Here is a 15,511-nt window from a genome sequence, read left to right on the forward strand (position 1 = left end):
ACCATTGAGGAAAAAGGAACAGAGTATAGATGCTTCTTGATCAAGTCATGTCTGGATAAAATAATCATAAGTTGTAATATCATAAGTAAACACGTTTAATACATCTAATCCCAAACACCCTATCCTGACCTAACAAAATTGTACACTTGAGTTTACCATTTTAATCATATGGCTGACTAGGAGCTGCAGTTCATTGCCCCTGCCCATCATGAGAGAGTACCATGATGCATAGCATTAGCTTATGAAAAGATATAAATCCAACATGTTGAAGTATAGTTTTTCCTGTATAACTCTTGCATATAAATTTCACACCACTGTAAAGCTGAAAAATCCCAAGTTGAACCATCATCGTAAGTCAGGGTCCATCTGTAACTCAAATCAATATTCTACTAGCAGATGGTGAGAATGATTCATGAATTTATCTTTGGTTTCTTCCTTCTTCAGAGCCAGTGTTATAGTTGAGCATCACTGTGATATTCACAACCTCCCTCTACAGTTCCTGAGAAAGCATACTTGTGACTACTGTGCCAGTTTGAAACACACAGAGAACCATTCCTGGTGGGAGAGCCTGTTAATTAGGATTAGGTTCATTCCTGCTGACAGAATCAACCAAGTAAAACCAAAGTGAGAAGACAACTTATCATAGTATGTCCCATGCCAACACTCTCAAAGGACCTGTTCAGCCTACGCAGGCACAGGCAAAAGCACTGTCTCTGAAATTTGTCCATATACTTCCTGTTTGGTTGGCTATGTCTTGTTTTTAATCTTCCCTATTTCTCTCACTTCTTTTTTACTCTGGGATCTAACACTCAATTTCTGTCTCATAAACTGCTGCTTTGAATATCCACCTTGCATTTATTACCCTGTTCCCATCTGTCTCTCCCCCTCCTACCATTCATCAACACTCCTGGGTACTCTGATGCCTTTCTTCCACTCCATTTTTAACCCAGAACAAACAAACCAGACCCAAGGCCTCTCCTGAAACCTTTGTGTATATATATATGCTAAACATCCTGAGTCCTGAAAAATTCTCTCAAAGTCTTGCCATATCCTATCACAGCCTGGTGTGGGATCACCCATGCAATTTCAAAAGTTTTAGAGAAAGCAGTGACCCCTTTTTAACCTACTTTCAATCCTTGATGGAAAGAGGCTTCTGGAACAATAAAAAGTATATTTTCAATCTTTTCTACCAAGAGATAGAGGAGTATAAAGTTGGAATAAAAATCAAGAGACAAATCGGGTTCTGCAATAGACAGTTCTGGGACTCTAACTGTACATACTGCCAAACACTCCACTGAGCTGGAAATATCCCTTCCTCTCTACAAGTGTAGACTGCTCTTCAGACACCAGGGCCACCACTTAGCATCTTGTCCAAAACATCAAGCAGGCAGCAAGTTTTACTTGAAGGAATGGATAAGATGAACCGAAATCTACTTCTCTGAATTTGATTTTGCTTCCTTATATTTTTTTCATTTAGTCTATTTAATTAACATTGGTTAATTAATTCTTTAACTAACATTTTATCCTTAAGAATTTAAACTTGAAAAAAAAAGAATGGAAGTCAGATGGGACCTTTTCTGGAGGTTTCTCTCTCTCTCTCTCTCTCTCTCTCTCTCTCTCTCTCTCTCTCTCTCTCTCTCTCTTCCTCTCTCCCTCTGACTCTCCCTCCCTCTCTCCCTCACCCTACCTCTCTCTGTCTCTGTTCTGTCCTTTAAATAAAACTTGTTTTCTTTCAAAAAGAATGGAAGTCAGATAGTGGTGCCTGCCTGTAATCCCAGTGACTTGGGAGACTGAAGTAGGGGGATCACAAGTTTGAGGCCAGCTTCAGCAATTCAGTGAGACCCTGTCTCAAAATAAAAATATTAGAAAGGTCTGGGGACATCGCTTAGTAAATCACCCTGCATTTAATCCCCGGTATAAACAGTTAAAAAGAAAAGAAAACCCACAAGAATGAAGTGGCCAAAACACACACACACACACACACACACCCCTCTAAATTTTTCCAATATTAAAATTCTAAGATCCAGACACAAAATTCTGATTCTTTCAAAAATTTCTATTGATAAATTACATAGTAAAAAGAACAATGGCAGAGAAAAATCTCTAGTGAGACCTGTGTAGCCGGAAGCTGAAGCAGGTCTGCTGAGGGGAGTCTGCTCAGTAGTTCAATTAGAACACTTTTTTAACAATTGTGATTATATATATATACCTACGATGCTGTTCAATCATCACCACTTCACTATTTCTAAGACTTTTCCATCATCCTAAACAGACCGTCTGTAACCATTAAGAAATAGCTCTAGTTCTCCCTCCCCGAAGCTTCTGGGAATCTCTAACCTGATTTCTATCTCTATCGATTTGTTCTTTCCTCATATATGAGAAATAATACAACAATTATTCTTTAGCATATGGTTTATTTCACTGAAAATAATGTTTTCAAAGTCTATGCACATTATGGTTTGTATCAGAACTTCGTTCCTTTTTAGGGCTGAATAATATGCCACGGAGTATACAGTCTACTTGTTGATCCTTTCATCTGTTGATCAACACTTCATTTGTTTCTACCTTTTTGTTATTCTGAAGAATATGCAGTGAACATTGGTGTGCAAGTATCTGAATCCCTGTTTTTCAATTCTTAGGGATATATACTTAAAATCAGCATTGCTTAGTTTTCTAGTAATTCTCTGCTGAGCTCTGGGAGGAATCACAAAACCCTTTTTCATAGAAGCTGCACCATTGAACATTCCCTCAAGCAGCACACAGAGTTTTAGTTACTCCACATCTTCACCAATATTTATTCTTTTCTTTCCTCCTTTCCTTCCTTCCTTCTTTGTACCTCTCTCTATCTCTTGCTGTAGCCATTCTAATATGTTTAAAGTGGCATCCCATGTGATTTCATTTTGTGTTTCCCTACTCACTAATGAAATTATGCATCTTTTCATGTGTTTATTGGTCATTTGTGTTTTTCACATGCCTATTAACAATTATGACTTCTTTGGAGAAATATCTAAACACATAGTCATTTTACCATTTTTTTAACCTGTATTGTCTTTTTGTTGTTGTGTTTCAGGAATTCTTTATATATTGTGGATAACCTTTATTAAGTATATGATTTTACAAATATCACTTCCCATTATTAGGTTATTTTTACTTCCCTGATGATGACACTTGATGCACAAAACTTTTAATTTTTATGAAGTTGATTTTATCTAGTTATTCTTTTATTGTCATATAAAAATTATCAAACCCAAGGTCATAAGGTTTAATCCTATGTTTTATTTTTGTAGTTTTATGGTTTTAGCTTCTATATTTAGGTCACTGATCCATTGTGAGTTAGTTCTTGTATATGATAAGAAGTAGGGGTTCACCTTCATATTTTATGCCTGAAAATTCATTGTGTCAAAACCATTTGTTAAAGAGATTATTCTTTACTTAATTGAATGTACTTATCCTTTGCCAAAAATCAACCAGCCATAGATATTGAGGTTTATTTCAGGTCTTTCAATTCTATTCCATTAAACCAATGAATGTTGTATGTCTGTACTTGTGCCAATACCATACTTTTGAACATTTATTATTGAAATAATGGAATCCCAATTAAAGCCATTAGTTTGAACCAAATGAAATTGCTACATTTCTAGGCCCCAGTTATTGAATATAGGTAGTTTCATTGATTCAACTAAATTGTTAAGAGAGAGAGAGAGAGAGAGAGAGAGAGAGAGAGAGATTGGTTTCTAGCACTGTGTATTTGTAAGTATAATTGAATGAGAGTCTCAAATGACCTTGGATGTTTGTCATTCAAACCTCAAGGATATATATATATATATATATATATATATATATATATATATATATATATACACACACACACACACACACACACACAGAGAGAGACACTCAGATTTGTATCATTTCAGTTTAACAACCCCAAAAGAGTTGGAAAGTTCTCTCTCACTTTCATAGAATAATTAAGATTGGTCTGGCTTAAGTCCTGCTCTGACATATTTAACCAATCCTGAGGCCAGGGAGATAGACCCCAGGGATTTTAAAGACTAAGTTTATGCAGCCAGATCTGTGATGAGTGGGTCAAGGTAGGATATGTTTAGAAAAATCTCCAGAGTCAGGTAGAATGGATAATAGAATGGAAAAAGTTCTCCTAAAAAAATTATGAAAAGAAATTATCAGAAAAAAAATGAAACAAAAGTTTCCTGGCAGAAAAAGGGAAAAAAAGTAGCAAAGGTTCATTACAAGCTGTCCTTGGACTCCCTGAGATAATATAGCACAGCTCTGGAGCTTGAAAATAGCAGGAAGCAACTGCTGACATTTTCTAGGGATTCAGATGGCATTTATTTGCTGACTGCAATCTATAATTCAATTAAACAGTGATATTTAACTCCAGGTTAAGTCATTGGAGGTGATTTTCTTCTTCACTCAGTGGAGGAAAGAAGCACAATTTTACCCTGAGAGACCCACAATTTCATGGGATATTTGACTGACCAAAACAACTGTTCTATCACTAAATAATGCAGTATTGAGTTATCCTCAGGAAATATGAGACCCCGAGGAGTGTGGGTGTTCAGAAAACCTAGAACAGTTTACCAGAAATGTGTATAGCTGTAGAAGAAGCTGACTCAAAACAGTACTTGAAATTCCTATGTATATATTATTTGTAAGACTCCCTTCTATATCATCTATATGAATCAAAGCAGAAATCTTCCTATATACCTGGTATATAGGAATGCCATATAGGAATATATGACATGAGGAATTCTTAATGTAATAACCCCTCTTCTTCCTCTTCCTGAAAAGATACACTGATCCCACAGAAAGCCAACTGATGTCCTTATTTGAACAACAAAGGGAGAACCAGAAAAAACATGATAGAGGTACATTTTGATATTTGTTGTTTTCATTATGTATGATACAGCTCAGTCACATACAGACCATTAAAGAGCCCATTGATATTAAACACAAGCTGAGGTCCTGTTATTCCTAAAACCTTGGTCAAAAACTACTAAAAATAAAAAAAAATACTTTCTTCAGTATAGGCTTATGCCATTTTTCCTCTAAGATCATTCAGTATTTTTGAGTTTAGAAAGAATAAACTTGCTAAATGCCCATTAATATAGTTATGACCTATCTTTAAGAACAGAAAAGAGAGAGGAAAAGTTTATAAAATCTACAAAAGGGTCTTCTTAAGTTCAACTAAATATTCAGACTCACAAGATTCCTTCAGATCACATTTTTTACCAATCTAAAGGAAATAGTTTAGGAACCATAAATTACCAATAAGGCAGTATCAGATATTCTCCTCCATAGAACCCTCAAATTCTATATGAAATTTGTACAAAACTGGCCAATCTTTTAGGAAGATTTTAAACACTTGAACTAAAATTTAAGCTAATATGCAAGAGTTGTTGTTAGTTTTTATATTAGTCAGGGTTCTTCAGAGAAACAGAACCAATACAGTATATAAGGATATATAAGAGGAGATTTATTATGGGAATTAGTTCATGCAGTTATGAAGACTGAGAAATCATGTGTTTTATCTATAAGCTGGAAGCCTAGGAAAACCATTAATATAATTTATTCCAGGCCGAAAGGCCTGAGAACCAAAGGAACCAAGTCTAATTTTTAGTCCAACAGGAAGGGCCTGAGAATGGAAGGGGTTGTGGTATGGTCTAAGGTGCCGCAGTCTGGCTGGGCACAAAATCACGAGCCACCACACACCTTGTAGATTCAAACAGCAACTCTTTATTCTCAAACTGTCACCGGCACTTTACACACACGTTCTGGGCCAATCCACATTCTGGGCCAAATCCACATTCTGGGCAAAATCCACACACTCCACCGGGCTCCGAATCCCAAATACTCTCTGAATCCCGCTAGAACTCAAGGGGAACTCAAGGAGCGGGCGTGCCTGAGGCAGCAGGATACGCCCTATTCCTAGCAGGGTACACCTTAAACCTGGAACCGCCCTAAACCTGGAATGCCCCAAATCCTGATCCGCCCTAGTCCTTGAGCAAGGTCACCTTATATGCAATGTCACTGCAAATGACCTGGGTCATGCCATGCATCATACCTACTTGGCAATGGCTCTCAGCACTAAGGCCTAGAGTGTCATTGCCCAAAAACCACAAGAGCTGATGTAGAAATGAATGTCTTAGCTGAAAAAGAAGGAAATGAGAGGAGAAAAATTGTGGATGAATAAGAGTTATTGCATACTGGCTACTCCTGGATTGAATAGTTGTTGAACCATTGAAAGAAGAGTCAGATCCAAACTCAAAGAACAAGTGATCAGCACAAGAATAGAAATAGTGTTTCTTCTTTCTTTTCTTCTTCCTCCCCGCCCCCCTTGTCTTCTTCTTCGAAAAATAAATAAAATAAATAGATAGATAGATAAATAAGAAAATTTAGGGAAAGAAAAGGATCTGTATTCTACAACAATGTTGGGCTCATGGCTGCTCACTGTAGAAGGGGAAACCCTCTTTCAGAGTGCTGGGGTCAGGGAAAGAGGAATCATAACAATCTCAAGGACTTCTGACTTCACCATCAGGCAAGATATGTAGTTTGAGCAGAAAGGAGATTTAAATACAGCGTAATAAATTGGCATGGCTTAAGACCCAAACTGCACTTCCCAGTAGAGATTTATTTGCAATCATAGGTGATCATCAGCTCCCCTTAAAGGAGAATAAGTGATTGATTTAAACACTAAAAACAAATTTCCTTGGGCCCTTTAACACAAAGACATTTCCCTGATTTGGAACATATAATAAAGTGAAAGCAGCCTATTAAAGAATCCTCTGGTCAACAAATTCCATTTCTTTGGCAAATTTCAACATACAAATAGAGGAAACATGAGAAAGCCAGGACATAAAATGCCTCCAAATGTCATTAATCTACCAAAAAGTAAATCCTCAGATAGCAAAGTTAACAAAATGCCAAAGAATTCAAAAAAAATTAATGGTTAAAATGATCAAGAAACTGAAATAAGTTCTAATAAATGAACTAATATAGATGGCAAAAGATCATTTCAACAAAGAGATATTCTGAAAAAGACTAAACAGATATCCTGGAAATAAAAGAATCAATAAATCAAAATAGAAGTTTATAAAAAGTATCAATAATATATTAGACAATGCAGAGGACAGATTTTCAGGCTTTGAAGACAAGGTATATAATCTTAAAATAGTGATAAAGTAAAGACAATAAGAAACCATGGCCAAAATATTCAGGAAATCTTGGACAATACAAAGATACCAAATATAAGGATCAATATCCTTGAGGAAGAAAGTGATATATAAATGGAGGGCATGCCTAATCTTTTAAATGAAATAATGTAGGAAATTTTTCCAAACCTGGGAAATGAGATACTTACCCAAATATAGAAGGTATTCAGAACCCCAAAGGCAAGATAAAAAAGACCCATTCTAAGAAACATTATAATCATAAGGTCTAATCTACAGATAAGTATAGAATTTTGAAAACTTAAAGGTCACATTTGGAGGTAAACCAATCTGAATCACCATTGATCTCTCAGCCCAGAATTTAAAAGCCAAGAGGATGTGAAATATTATATACCATGATAGGAAAGATAATGATTTCCAATGTAGATTGCTTTATCCAGTAAAGTTTAAGAATTAAAAGAAAAATAAAAACCATCCATGATAAACAAACTAAAATTACTTATGACTACTTAACTGGCACTATCACCAACATTTAAAGAAATGCTTTATCCAGAGGAAGTGCAAAACAAAACTTCAGTGCCAAAAAGTATATTAATCTCACTAGAAGAGTAGCTTAGTAAAGAAGAGCTGAGTCTTAATAAAACATTATAAATAAATCTGAATTACAAAAAATAATAATCATCACCCTATAATAACATTATATGTAAATGGTCTCAACTTTCCAACTAAAAGACGTAGAGTATAATTAAAAACAGGACCCAACCATGTGTTGTTTACAAGAGATTCATCTTATAGGCAAAAACAATAATAGACTGAAGATGAAAGGTTAAAAAAGCAGAGATAAAGACAAAATATTGAGAGCAACCAAACTAAAACAATAATGTACAGAGGGGAGAAACTATTGGAATTACTGTGGGCTTCTCAGATTTACAAAGGCCACAGACTAATGAAACAACATCTTTAAAATGCAGAAAGAAAATATTGTGAACATAGAATTACAGTATTTATCAAAACTATCCTTTAAGATTAAAAGTAAAAGAAAGACATTTTCAGATGAAAGAAGTCCTAGATTTTACAATACCAACAATTCATTAAATGTTAGTGGATTAAACACTCCCAACTAAAATACAGAAATAATTAGAGAAATAAGAAAGCAAGAATCAACCATACATACTTTGAATATAAAGAATCCATTGAAAATAAAAAAAGCATATACCACAAAAACATTAAACATAGAAAGATGGGGTACGTGAAACAAAAATTGGAAGATTGAAAAGAAAAAGACAATTCTATTACCATACCTAGAGATTCTAATACTCTTTGGTAAAGCAGGTAGACAAAAACATCAGTAAAGAGATGATTTGAACAACACTATTAATTACCTTGATCTAATATTTATAAAACACTAGACTCATCATCTCCATAAAATACATTAATTTCAAAATTTCATAGTACATTCACCAAGAGAAATCATATACTGGGAAATTTTTTTAAAAGTCCCAGTATTAGTAGTTGGTGGAAATGCCTTGATGAGCACATTTATTCAGGTAGATTTGTTTTCTGAAAAAATCTAGTATGATCTTGATCTCTGTACAAAGAAAGCTGTATTCATCTGTTTTCTGTTAACATAACAAAATACCTAAGGCTAGGTAGTTTAAAAGAAAGGGAGTTTTTTCAGTTGGAAATTCAAGGAAATTCAAGCAGTAGCATTAGCCTCGCTCTGGTGAAGACCTCATGGCAGCTGGTAAGTGTGGGAGGGATCACTATGTGAGACAGGAAGCTAGAGGGAGACTGAAGTCCCATGAGAACTATGTTAATTCCCTCCAAGAATATGTCCCCAATGACACAGCAGCCTCTTATTAGGCACCATCTCTTAAAGGTCCTACCACCTCTCAACACAGGGAACCAAGCTCCTAACACATGGACCCTTGGAGGACACACTCATTCAAATCATAGCTGAAAACAAGTCCTCCTTTAATGTCATCACAACATAATGGGATTGGCCTAACTTAAAGGTGGAGACCTGGTACCAGTGACCCAAAAGTGAACCTGCCTAGGCCACAAGAGCTTTGTTCAAGGATGCATGCAGTATGTATAGAAAAACTTTTGAAAACACGTTAAAATTTATCATCAAACTATTTTTAAACTCAGAAATTGTAGATACATTTGTTTAATCTTCTAGAAAAATACCATGTATTGTAAAGGCTTAGGGTCTAAGTCTGGGTAAATTGTGAGAACTGGCTTCCCTTTTCTTAATACCCTCTAGGACATGGTGATTCAAGAGAAATATAACAAAAACCACAAATGCAGATCACACATGTAATTTTAAATTTTGTAGTAGCTACAATGAAAGATTTTTTAAAAGCAGGAGAGAATGTAATTGTAGCAATACATGACATTTAGCCTAGTATATAAAAGATGTTCCAACATATAATATAGTTCATAATTGATATTTTTTTTTACATTTAGGCTTAATGAAATGTATGTTTTACACATACAATGTGTCTCAATTTGGAGTAATCACATTCAAGTGCTCAAAGGCCACATGTGGCCAGTGGCTGCCATATAGACAGAACAGTGAGAGTAAGTAGGAGAAATACAACACTTTTTCCTGTCATCTCTGTCTTCTTCCCTGCCAGAAACTACCTTTGAGAAAATCCAAACCCTGTCTATCCCCCTATAGTACAGATGTTGTCAATTATCCCAAGAAATGCAGATAAGGAGCATAGTCCTGGATCAAGCCAGAGTAATACAGTCTTTACATTGCCTTTACAGAGCCTCTCCTTGACCATTGCTGTCCTATCACCCTGTCAAGAATCCTGTGTCCAAATTGCAGGAAAAGAAAAATTAAAAATATAATTTATAACAATTTTTATAAAGTAATGTAGTTAGTAAGAGCACAGCTTTTATACTAAACAAACCTGGGTTTGGATGCTGGATCTGCCATTCACTAGCTTTAGGACCTTGAACAAAGGGATCTTATCTCTCTGAGTCTTGTTTCTTCATGTGTAAAATGGGACTAAAACGATTATTTTGTAGGATTATTGTGAAAACAAAATTTAATTATGCATAAAAATTGCACACATTTTACCATACACGGCTATACAATTACATTTCTTTCTCACATCAGTCCAAAAAAAAAAAAATCCTACATATATATCATGCTTGCATAAAATGCCTGGTGGAGTACACAGCACACAGTCACCCCATGATTGCTGTTGTTGTTACTGCTGTTTTCAGTGCTCAGAGAGGAGAATTCATTAACCAAGCACACTCCATAAAAATGCATAACCTGGGGAATTTTTCATAAACATTTCTGACAGTGATACTAGTATAGCTGCCACGGGAAGAAAATTTAGCAGAATAACATTTCCAATGATGATTTCAAATATCATGTCCTAATAAAAACTAATGTATGCGCTTAGACACAGCTTATGTTAAAAATCTACCATTTTAAACCCAGTGTCAGACAGTTCTTTCAATTATGCAAAACTTTTAATTTCTCTTTTTAATTTTAAAAGTAGTTGTCATAGTAACTTCCAAGCACTGCTCCAAATGGTACTAAAGAGACATGCAAACATTTCCAAAGAATTTTTCAATATGTTGCAAAAACATTATACAATATTTAGCAGAAATGCTGTAAGTGATACTGAAGGAAAATCCTCCATGGAGAAATAAAATTGTACTTAGCCAGGAATTTTAAATAGAAAAGAGATAGATAGACAGATACACACACACACATACACACCTATGTACACATATACATATACTTACATATACACATATTCATATTCTTGGGAGTGTGTGGGGGGGAGAAGTCATTGTTAATAAATCATTCTTAAAAAATAAATGAATTATTGAATCATGCAATCAATAATCAACTCAATAAATCAAAGAAAAATGATGAAATGGAACCAACAGAATGAGACTAGGAACAATTTCTTCTGTGTTGTATGATTAGTACTTGCTCAGCTATTTCCATCTGGTAATTATAACACTGAGTTCTTTTTTTTTTTTTAATAACAAAACATTTGCTCTGGGGAAAGGTTGAACCCCTGTGGCCTGGGTATTGAGTCAAGGTTGAACAGACTGGAAGCAACTGTTCACAAGTTAGGTTTTAAGACTGCTCTGAAGAGCAGGCCAGAATTTCAGTACTTTGTTGGTCAAAGAAACCCATAATTTGGTGGGATATTTAATCTATTAAAGCTTGTCTTACTCCATTTTTGTGCCTCCAAAACAGAATACCTGAGTTTGGCAGGGCAAGGTGGTACATTCCTGCAATCCCAGCAACCCAACGTGGGAGGCTGAAACAGGAGTATTACAAGTTCAAGACCAGCCAAGGTGACTTAGTGAGGCCCTAAGCAACTTAGCAAGACCCTGTCTCAGATAAAAAATAAAAATCACTAGGGCTGTCGGATGTAGCTCAGTACTTAGAATGCCTCTGAGTTTAATCCCCAATACAAAAACAAAACAAAACAAACAAACAAAAACCCTGAGTCTGGGTAATTTGTGAAGAACAGAAATTTATTTCTTATAATTATGGAGGCTAGGAATTCCAAGATCAATATGCCTGCGTCTGATACATTGCTTCTTGCTGCATCTTCACATGACAGAAGGTAGAAGGCCAAGAGAGAGCCAGCCCACTGCTGCAAGCCTTTTTTTTATAGCAGCATTAATCCATCCACAGGGCAGAGCCCTCATGACCTAAACTTCTCCCTGACGACCCTAATACCCAATAGTGTTGGCACTGGGAATTAAGTTTCCATCATATGAATTTGGGGGCCACGTTCAGACTATAACAAAGCTATTAGAAGCCTTGGCATCTCTGATATTTCTGTAGCTTGTAACATACTATGTTCATTGTGATGCTCCAGGAGTTAAAGAAGGTATTGTTATTTCCCAAACTTATGAGACCACAGTGCCTATATTTCTCAGAGCAATTTAAAAAGCTGACTGGTGTTCAATAGATCCATCTTGAGATTCATGGCTATAGTCAGAAAAACAGATACAGCCTAGGGCCTGTCTGCTAAAACTGCTTCCCACTTCCTCCTCCAGCAACTTCTCCATCAATACACATCAGATAAAGCATTAAGGTGAATTATATATAAATTTATTATACAAATTTATGAGAAGGTTTCCGTAAAAAGGAAGAAAATGTTTTCTTTTTCTCAAATCCAGCTACATGGCTTATTATGACATACTTGTCATCTAATGTCATATAAAAATTACCTTAAAGTTTAGCAGCTTCAAATAATAATCATTTATACTCTCATAGTTTTTGTGAGTTGGAATTCTGGATACAGCTTAGTTGGGTGTTTCTGACTCAATTTATTTTGTGAGGAGCTGTTAAAGTATCAAATTTGCAGTCTCATCTGAATGCTCATTTGGAGAGAGGCAACTATGTCCAAACTGATTTGCTCTGTTTTTGGTAAACTTCGGTCAATCACCATATGGACCCCTCCACAGGAATATCTCAATATAGCAGCTGGCTTTCCAAGTAACTGAAGAGACTGTGAAAGAGAGGAAGCTTCTGCTATGTTCTGTTCAGTAGAAGCAGCAATAAGTTCAGCCACAATCAAGGAGGTGAAGATCACAAGTGGAGGTGAAAATCACTGGGGCCCCCTCAGAATGCTTAACACATGTGTGCTAGACTTTCATCATTCTTTGGTCAAAGTAACTCGTGATTTGGTGGGATACCTAACCTATTAAAATTTGTCTTAAGTCTATTTTGTGCTGACAAAACAGAATACTTGTGTTTGGGCAATTTAAGGGACACAAAATTATTTCTTGCAGTTATGGAGGCAATGTTTCAATGCTTTATATAAATGCCACTTTTTAGTCAGTATCTAATTGTCTCAACTCCCTATTTACACTGTGTGCATCATCCAGAATTCTCATGATGATTCATGGCAAAATTCTTATCTCTGCTTCTTAGAAAAGGAAAATGAAGACCCGAGAATTTAAGTAACTCTCTAATGATCTCATAGCTCACAAGTAATGAACAAAATTTGAAATAGCCTCTCATTAGTCCAGTGACTCTTTCAACGATGTCACCACTACTTGGGGTATCTGCATCACTGAATATCTTACTGTAAAGACATATTAGAATCTGTACTTGTCAAGTGCTGCAGTGCCAATCAATAAAACTAAAAGTAACATAAAATGTTAAAAATGCATTTCTATTATTCTGTTCACTGAAAATCTTGCCTTGAGAGGAAAATTCATTATTGATGGTATTTTAATGAAGAGCAATTTAAATTCTTATTCCTGAATAAAAAGAAAAGGTAAATCAGTATTTTTGAAGTAGTAATGCCCTAAATAGAGAAAAATTTAATTATCAGAACATAATATAACAGGCGGAGAGAAATGGTTTTGCAATAAATGCGTGTGTGGAGCCTTAAGAAGCACAGAGTACATAGAACAGTGCATGATCAGAATTCCTATCAAATATTCTGTGTCAGACAACCAAGAGTTCAATTTTCCCTGGAATCAGTATATAGCAGAAAAGTAGTATGTTTGTCCTATTATCTTTTTTCTGTACTATGTCTGATTGAAAAGAATGGGTACAAACAAATATGAACAGAGAATGAGTTGAAAGCACCAGAGAAATGTGTTGTTCTGTCATCACAATTGGATTTCACCAGGGCTGAAATCACATTCCAGGATGATGAGATCCGTGATGGCAGAGAAATAACTTGTCTCCTAGCTTTACAGATTCCAGGTATGCTCTACAAATCTAAATTAGCTCAGAATTTTCTAAAATAAACAAGAATTTGGGTGGCAGAAGGATGACTAGACAGAGCACAGAGGATCTTTAGGGCACTGAAAATTCTGTATACTATAATGATGAATGCACGTCAATAAACATTTGTTCAAACCCGTAGAATGCAAAACACCAGTAATGAATCATATTGTAAGCATGACCTTTGAGTGATGATGTTAGGTAAACTCATCACTTGTAACAAATGTTCCACTCTGGGGATTGTGGGGATTGTCGAGAATAGGGGAGATGATGCATGTGTTAGGGCAGGGAGAATATGGAAAACCTTTGTACCTTCCTGTCTGTTTTGCTGTGAATGTAAAACAGCTTTGAACAAAAACTTTTTTAAAATAATAATAATAATGCTAATAAAGAAGACAATGTGTCAGGAGTTGAAAGATTTTTTTGTTTTTTTTTTAACCTACATTCTTTTTTTAAAAAGTCTAAATCAGACATACTTGATTTTGTTGTCTCAATTGTTTTTAATTCATTGTTGTAAAAGATACTAAGTACTATAATAGACAAACTCAAAGTTTGGGAGATGCCTAGTTTCACTTACTAGGAAACGGGTTAATTTGTACTTACCTTTAACCCATTTCCCCATCATTCCTGCTGTTGCCTTTTACCCACACATTCTTTTTTTTTTTTAATCTAGTTGCTGTATTTTATTTATTTAATTTTTTAAAATTTTATATTTTTTCTTTTTTAGATATACATAACAGAAAAAGTGTATTTTGACATAATATGCAAACATGGAGTATAACTTGTTCCCATTAGGATCCCATTCTTGTGGTTGTACATGATGTGGGGTTTCACTGGTCGTGTAGTCATATACGAACATAAGAAAGTTATGTCTGATTCATTCCACTGTCTTTCCTGTTCCATCGCTTCTCCTTTCCCTCTATTCCCCTTTGTCTAGTCCTATGAACTTCTATTCTTCTCTCAAACCGCCCCCACCTATAGTGTGACAGCATCTGCATATCAGAGATTACTAAAAGACACCCCAGGAGATTATGTTATGTTCTTAGCTTCTTTCTGCATCCAGAAAAGACGGACTATACTGAGGCCCATTCTCTCAGACTTACTCTCATCTAGGTCATTATGAAGCACTTTAAAGCAAAGAAGTTCTCAGTTGATAATAGCACAATGTTCCTCCTCTTTTAGTGCCAGCACAACCTCTTAGAGATAGACCTCAGTAACTTTATAACTGAATAAAAGTACACATTGGTAAATCTTAGTAACCTACCCAAATACTCTACCCAAATTATTTTTCTTGAAATACTTGGAGAAAAGCCAATAACTGATTCTAAAATTTGTATCTGAGATTGTGGTGCTCATGCAGGGGGCAGTAAAAAGGAAAAAGGTGAAGGTTGCTGGAGTCAAGTTTATGATCTGGATATAAAACCAGTCTTAGTATTGCCTGTTCTGCCACAATGTAAATTTTTGCTCATGATATCACACTTAGACAGTATCACATGTATTAAGTAAGAATTATCAAATAATTGTTTCATTAGGGGAAAAGAATTAAGAAGTAAGGAAATATTAATTATCATTAATAAGGTGA

Source organism: Marmota flaviventris, chromosome 4 (assembly GCF_047511675.1).
Source record: "Marmota flaviventris isolate mMarFla1 chromosome 4, mMarFla1.hap1, whole genome shotgun sequence".
In the NCBI taxonomy this organism is placed as follows: domain Eukaryota; kingdom Metazoa; phylum Chordata; class Mammalia; order Rodentia; family Sciuridae; genus Marmota; species Marmota flaviventris.